The following is a 6,336-nucleotide window of genomic DNA, read 5'->3' as shown; positions in this document are numbered from 1 at the left end:
AAGCCAGCAATTGCGAGGATACCTGCTGAGCCAGCGCGAAGCACATTGAACGATTTGCCAATATTCAACTCTGTTGTGCAAAAAGTGGACTTCCCAGTGTTGAGCCAAATACCGCAGGTCTGCAGAAGAGCGAGCTGTGACACCAGCGTCACAGGGCAGCAGGTCAGAGCGGGAAGGGCTCCTGGACTGCGTTTATAGAGAAGGTGCGGCTTGGAGGACAGCTAGAATCTGGATGATCCCCTTACAGACTACATGTCCGAAGGATGGAAGACTGACCAACCAGATAACATGATTTCACCAGCCTAACGCCAAAACGCGCACACAGGGTGCAGGCCATTGGGCATAGGTCAGGAGCAAAGTGGCGACTCAAGGTAACAGTGGGAGCCGTGACCCCAGAGCACCATCTTGGGCCTGGGCCCGTGCTGCTGTGGACCCCTCGTGCCTCAGCTTTCGCAGTGCGGGGTAGGGCAGAGACACGTGGCCTCAAGTGGAGGCAGGTAAAGCGCATGGGTCCGCAGGGTGCTGGCCGGCTGGGGCGGAGAGTTGGGGGGGGAGGGGCAGCGGGGAGTGGCCAGAGAGGGAGAAGCTGCAGGCAGGGCCCACCTCACCTCCCCTGGCCCCTGTCACATGCCATGTCGGTGACCTTCCCCATCTGGGCTTCCCTGGGCCTCTGCCCACTGCCTTCTTTGCCCACTTTTCTCAAGCTGTCAGCACCTGGGAATCAAACACCACTGGGGTTCCAGCCCTGGCGTAACCACTAACCAGCTGTGTGCCCTTTGGGAGGGTCCTTTTTCCCCTCAAGCTCTCAGCTTCCTCCTCTGCACCGCGGGAGCCACTAGGGCAAAAATAAGTGGAATAAATAAAAGAAACAAGTGACGCACCTGCAAAGTGCCTGGCACAGCGTCGGCCCTCCATACCTGCAGCTGTCAATCATTACCTGTAGAATAAAAGTAATAAACGGGTGGGACACGATTCAGCCTTATGGAGGAGTGAAGCACTGACACACGCAAAAATGTGGATGAACCTCGAAAACACGAGTGGAAGACGCCAGACACAAAAGGGTGCATATCGTACAATTGCATTTCTAGGAAAAGTCCAGAGGAGGCAAATCCCTAGAGACAGAAGGTGAATCGGTGGTGGCCAGGTGCTGGGGAGGGGGATGGGGGCTGAGTGCTTCATGGGTACAGGGTTTTCTCTTGAGGCGGATGGAAATATTTTGGAACTAGATAGAAGTGCTCCTTGTACAACATCATGAGTGAACAAAATGCCACTGGAGTATAAGTTAAGATGGTAAATGTTGGACTTCCCTGGCGGTCCAGCGGTTAAGACGCCATGCTTCCAATGCAGGGGACGCGGGTTCGATCCCTGGTCGGGCAACTAAGATCCCACGTGCTACAGGGCAACTAAGTCCGTGGGCCACAACTAGAGAGAAGCCTGCGCGCTGCAACGAAGGACCCCGCGTTGCCACAACTAAGACCCAACGCAGCCAAACATAAATAAAGAAATATTTTAAAAATGTAAAAAGATGGTAAATGTTATGTGAATTTCATCTCGATTAAAAATAATTATATAAATAGGGTATGTATAGAGAGTTTCCAAAATTCCTTCTAGTTCCAAATTTACAGACAGTTCCACCATGGTCCTTCTCCTGGCCGCCTCTCCCCGTGGTGGGGGGATGGGTGGGGAGGCCCACAGCCAAGGGAGGAAGGAGAGTCTCCCAAGCGCTCCAGGGGAGGGTGGGGCTCGGGGAACGGCCCATTCTCCCCGCTCTGGATCAGGAATGACGGTGGGAAGGAGGAGGTCCCTTGCCTCAGATCCTGGCATGTTAGAGCGGGGCAGGCCTCTGGGAAACAAGCGTTTGGATGGTAAACCGAGGCCCAAGGCCGAGGCGATTTGCTCCGGGCCACAAGGCCAGGTTGTCCTTGCCCTTCTGGTACAGCCAGGGCTCCGGGGCCTGTGCTGTCATCCTGCTTCTCAGACTACTTGCCCATCATGCCTGGGTTTTGTCACCTCCAGCAAGAGAAGCCCAGGGCACACTCAGAGCGTTAATAGGAAGTTCTGGGGAGTGAGCCGGAGGAGAAAGCCTCCCACTCTCCAGCCCGGAGCTGGGAGGGAGGGTAGAGGGGTGAGCTGCGCTTCCACAGACGCCCGCCCGCCTTGCAGACCCAGACCCCCTCCCCCCGGCTGCCGGCCTCACGCGGGACTTCCACCCCTGCCTCCACCCTCCCTCCGGCTCTGCTCTCTGGATGGCGGCCTCCTTCCTGCTGGCAGCGCTACCAGGGGCTCCCTTGTCCATCGCCAGCCAGAGATGCAGAAGCAGGATTCCTGGAATTCCTCAACTCCACCAGGCCATGGAGCTCCGGGGACAACAGTCTCCGTAGGTCCTCCTGGGCCTGGGGACTCTTCAAGGCAACCCTCAGCCCAGCCTGCCCGCAGCCATGGGCGTCACCCCACCCCACCCTCCCCCATCTGCTCAGATATGGAGTCCTCGGAAGCCTCTGTGGGGGGCTGGGGGTACCCCTGCAGCCTGGGCCCGCCTTCAGGACCTACTCTCTCACCGCAGCTTTCTCAAGCAGATCCGAGAGGGAAGCAGGGCTGGAGCCCGCTTGCCCCACACCTCGCACCCCTCCCCAGGGCACCCCGTGCTCTGCTGAATGCCGCCAGCTTCAGGACACAATTGGTCCCAGCACAGAGGCTTCAGAGCCGCTTCTGGGTCCTCCCCTCCCCTCGCAGCCTCCCTCTCCCTCAGCCGGGCTCCAGCTGAGTGGGCAACTGAGAACAGGTCAGGTTGCTGAGCCACTAGGGCCTCAGGAAGGGCTGGGGCCCGTAAGGCTGGAAGCTGGGGGGCTGGGGGCCCCTGGGGGAGACGCAGGGCCAGCCAGTCATGACCTTCAGTCTCCATCTCACCCACCCGACTGCAAGCCCTGCCGCTGGGGACTTCCCTGGTGGTCCAGCAGTTAAGACTCTATGCTCCCAATGCAGGGGAGCCGGGTCTGACCCCTGGTGGGAGAACTAGATCCCGCATGCCGCAACTAAAGGCCCTCATGCCGCAACTAAAGATCCTGCATGCCGCAACCAAAGACCCGGCACAGCCAAATAAATAATATTAAGAAAGAAAGAAAGAAGGAAAGAAAGAAAGAAAGAAAGTCCCGCCGCTGCTCCGCGATGACAAGTCAGAGCACGATTCCCTGCCCAGGCCGCCCAGACCCACCTCTGGCCTCCCCGGGATGCGCTGGCCTTTTGTTTCCATCCCGCGCTGACCCACCTGCTCAAGCCCTTTGCCTCGTTGCGTCTCTTCCACCTCTGAGCTTCTGCTGGTCATGCTGTCCCCTGAGCCACATCACTTACTCTTTTCATTACACAATATACATAATTGCTGTTGCCGGTTTATCGTTATATTTAGTGGTTCCTGTGGCTCTTCACAGAGTTGCTCATCTCATGTTAGTCTCAAGCCAACACACTGTCTGTGGGTCCCAGGGCAGAACCTCCCAAAGGCCCACCTGGAAGACAAAGCTGCTGCATCCTGGCATTGTTCAAATTCCAAGGCAGAGTTTGGATGCGTGGCTTCCCCTAGGCCACCATGGTTTCCAGTGGACGGTCACTGAGCACTGACATGAGACAGCATGACAGGCTTCTTGGACAACAGTCAGTGGCTTCTTTAGCAGGAGTATCATTAGACACTGGTGCCAGGGGTGCCCAGCGCAGGCCCGGAGCTTAGGCCAGGAGGAACGGGAAACGGAAGTAAATGGAAGCAGGAAAGAAAGTCGCTAAACACAAGATGGGGGGAGAGAAATGCTGAGGCCAGAGGGAGGGCGAAGCAGGATCCCCGCTGGCACTCGACATTCGGGATGTCTGGAAGGAGGTAGGCAGCTTTGCCAGATTCCCGAGGGCACTTGCAGGATCAAGATTTGGGGGCAGGGCCCAGGGGTAGGGGTGAGGGGGGCCGGCAAAGGAGTCCCATGGGTACCAGGGAAAGGGGAGGAGTAGAAAGGGGTCTGGAGTGACCGCCTATGCCGTCAGCCGGATCCTGGAAAAATCAGGTGGGCGCTCACCAAGCTGGTCTAGTGTCTCAACACCTGAGTTGTTGGTGGTAACAGCACGTTTCCTCTTGTGTCCTGGAGTCCTGCTGGACAATTCAGCCAACGAACTTTGTGTAAGAAGAGAGAGAAGGGAGCAAAAACAAGCAAACAAACAAACAAGACCCTGCCCTTATTAAGCCTAAGATCTGGTGGGAAGATGGACAAGTAAACAATTTTAAATAGTGTGAGAAGGAAGGTAAGAGATGCCTGACCCAGTTGTACTATGAGAGCAGAGGGGAGAGGCATCTAGCTCAGAGCCTGTGTGTGTATGTGTGTGTGCGCGCGTGTGCACACGCTCACGCAAGAACACTCCCGTGTACGTGAACGTCAGCTCCCAGATAACAGCAGGCAGATACCCAGGACTCGCTGTGTGTTGGGCAAGGGGTTGCGAGCTCTTCATGAACCAACCCACCTAATCCTCCCAACACAATGAGGCCCCACGTGCTCTCCATTTTAGAGACGAGTCAACTAAGGCCCCCAGAGCTCTTAACCAGTTTGCTGTTGGGCTTCTCATTCATACTTCACAGAGAGTCTGCAGATGACACGTTATTTCAGTTTTACAGATGAGAAAGTGGATTCCAAACGATTAAGCACTCCACCCAAAGTCACCCAGCTAGTGAGTGAGCTGGGAAACGTGACCAAGCTTGTCCGAATTCAACATCCCGTGCTTGGTCTGCTTTCATCAATAGAGACAAATGCTCCACCTTTCTGTGTCTTGGTGTTTAGTTTTGTTTTGTTTTTTGGTCACGCCGCACGGCTTACAGGATCTCCTTTCCCTGACCAGGGATTGAACCCGGGTTACGGCAGTGAAAGCCCGGAACCCTAACCACTAAGCCACCAGAGAACTCCCTGTGCCTTGGTTTTGCCACCCATGAAATAGGAGAAAAGCATCCTAGCCTCAAAGGCAAAAGGTGGTCCTAGCCTGGCAGTCTTTGGAAGATCTACCTCTTTGGGGTGGAGGTAGGGTGAAAAATTTCAAAACTGACCCTGGCCTTCTGGGACCCTTGCTGGAGAATTCTGGAAAACAGCTTCATTCCTGTCTTGAGCAGATCTGACAAGGCCAGAGGGGAAAGTCTGAAATAGAGCCGGCTGGCCTCACCCTCTGTAGGGTCAAGGGTGCTGTTTGTCTAGCTCTGAATAACCCATTCTATGGGGAATATCCTGGGAATTTCCTTATGTGGCAGGGCTGGATGATTTCACTACATCAAGTGAACTCTCCTCCCTGTCCCTAATATCAGTGACAAGAAATGGCACTATTTCACTTTCTTCTTAAAAAGAAAATGTGAAAGAGATTTAAAGGCATGGAAGGTTATTACAAGGAAGGTGGGAACCAGTTCATCTCCATCTGTACTGAGGTTTGGAAAAGAGGGCAGGGATTTTGAATACAGCTACAGGGATTTAGATTAGACATAAAGAAGAACTTCCTGATAAGGTGGAGGGATGCTGGAATAGATTATGCCAGGTTCCAGGGAGCAAGCTGTGAATCTATTCAGACCAGTGCTGTCCAAGAGAAATATAATGGAGCCATACATGCAACTTTAAATTTTATAGTTGCCACATTAAAAAAGTAAAAATAAACAGGTGATGTTAATTTTTATAACACATTTTCCCAAGAAAAAGAAAAAGGGACTTCCCTGGTGGTCCAGTGGTTAAGAAAGACTCTGCGCTCCCAATGCGGGGGACATGGGTTCGATCCCTGGTCAGGGAGCTAAGATCCTGCATGTCACTGCCACACGGCATGGCCAAAACAAAAAACAAAAACAAAACAAGCAAAAAACCAAACAAAACAAGAAGCACATTTTACTGAACCCAACAGATCCAAAATATTATCAATATAAATAATGTAATCAACATAAAAATAATTAATGCGATAGTTCACATTGCTTTTGGTATTGTTTTCAAAATCCGGTACGTATTTTACACCTATAGGATATCTCAGTTCAGACCGGCCACATTTCCATTGCTCAATAACCATGTGTGGCCAGTAGCCATGGCATCAGTCAGCACAAGCCTAGAATCACTAATGACTGACACCCCATGGCAGATATGAGATGTAGTCTGGTTTTACCTAAGGGCAGAAGGTTCTCCAGGAGACCTGAGGGCCTATGAGGGTGAAGGCCAAGAAAGCGGTATCTCCTGGAGCCCTCTCAGCCTTCCTCGTTGCTAGAAACACAAAGACCCATCGCCCTCTGACAGTTCCGAGAACCCACTCGGCAGGGCTCTGGGTTCCCTTTCAGTAGAGGAAACCCTGACCCCT

This window comes from Eschrichtius robustus, chromosome 13, assembly GCF_028021215.1.
Source record: "Eschrichtius robustus isolate mEscRob2 chromosome 13, mEscRob2.pri, whole genome shotgun sequence".
Classification (NCBI taxonomy): domain Eukaryota; kingdom Metazoa; phylum Chordata; class Mammalia; order Artiodactyla; family Eschrichtiidae; genus Eschrichtius; species Eschrichtius robustus.
This window is presented reverse-complemented; position numbering follows the sequence as displayed.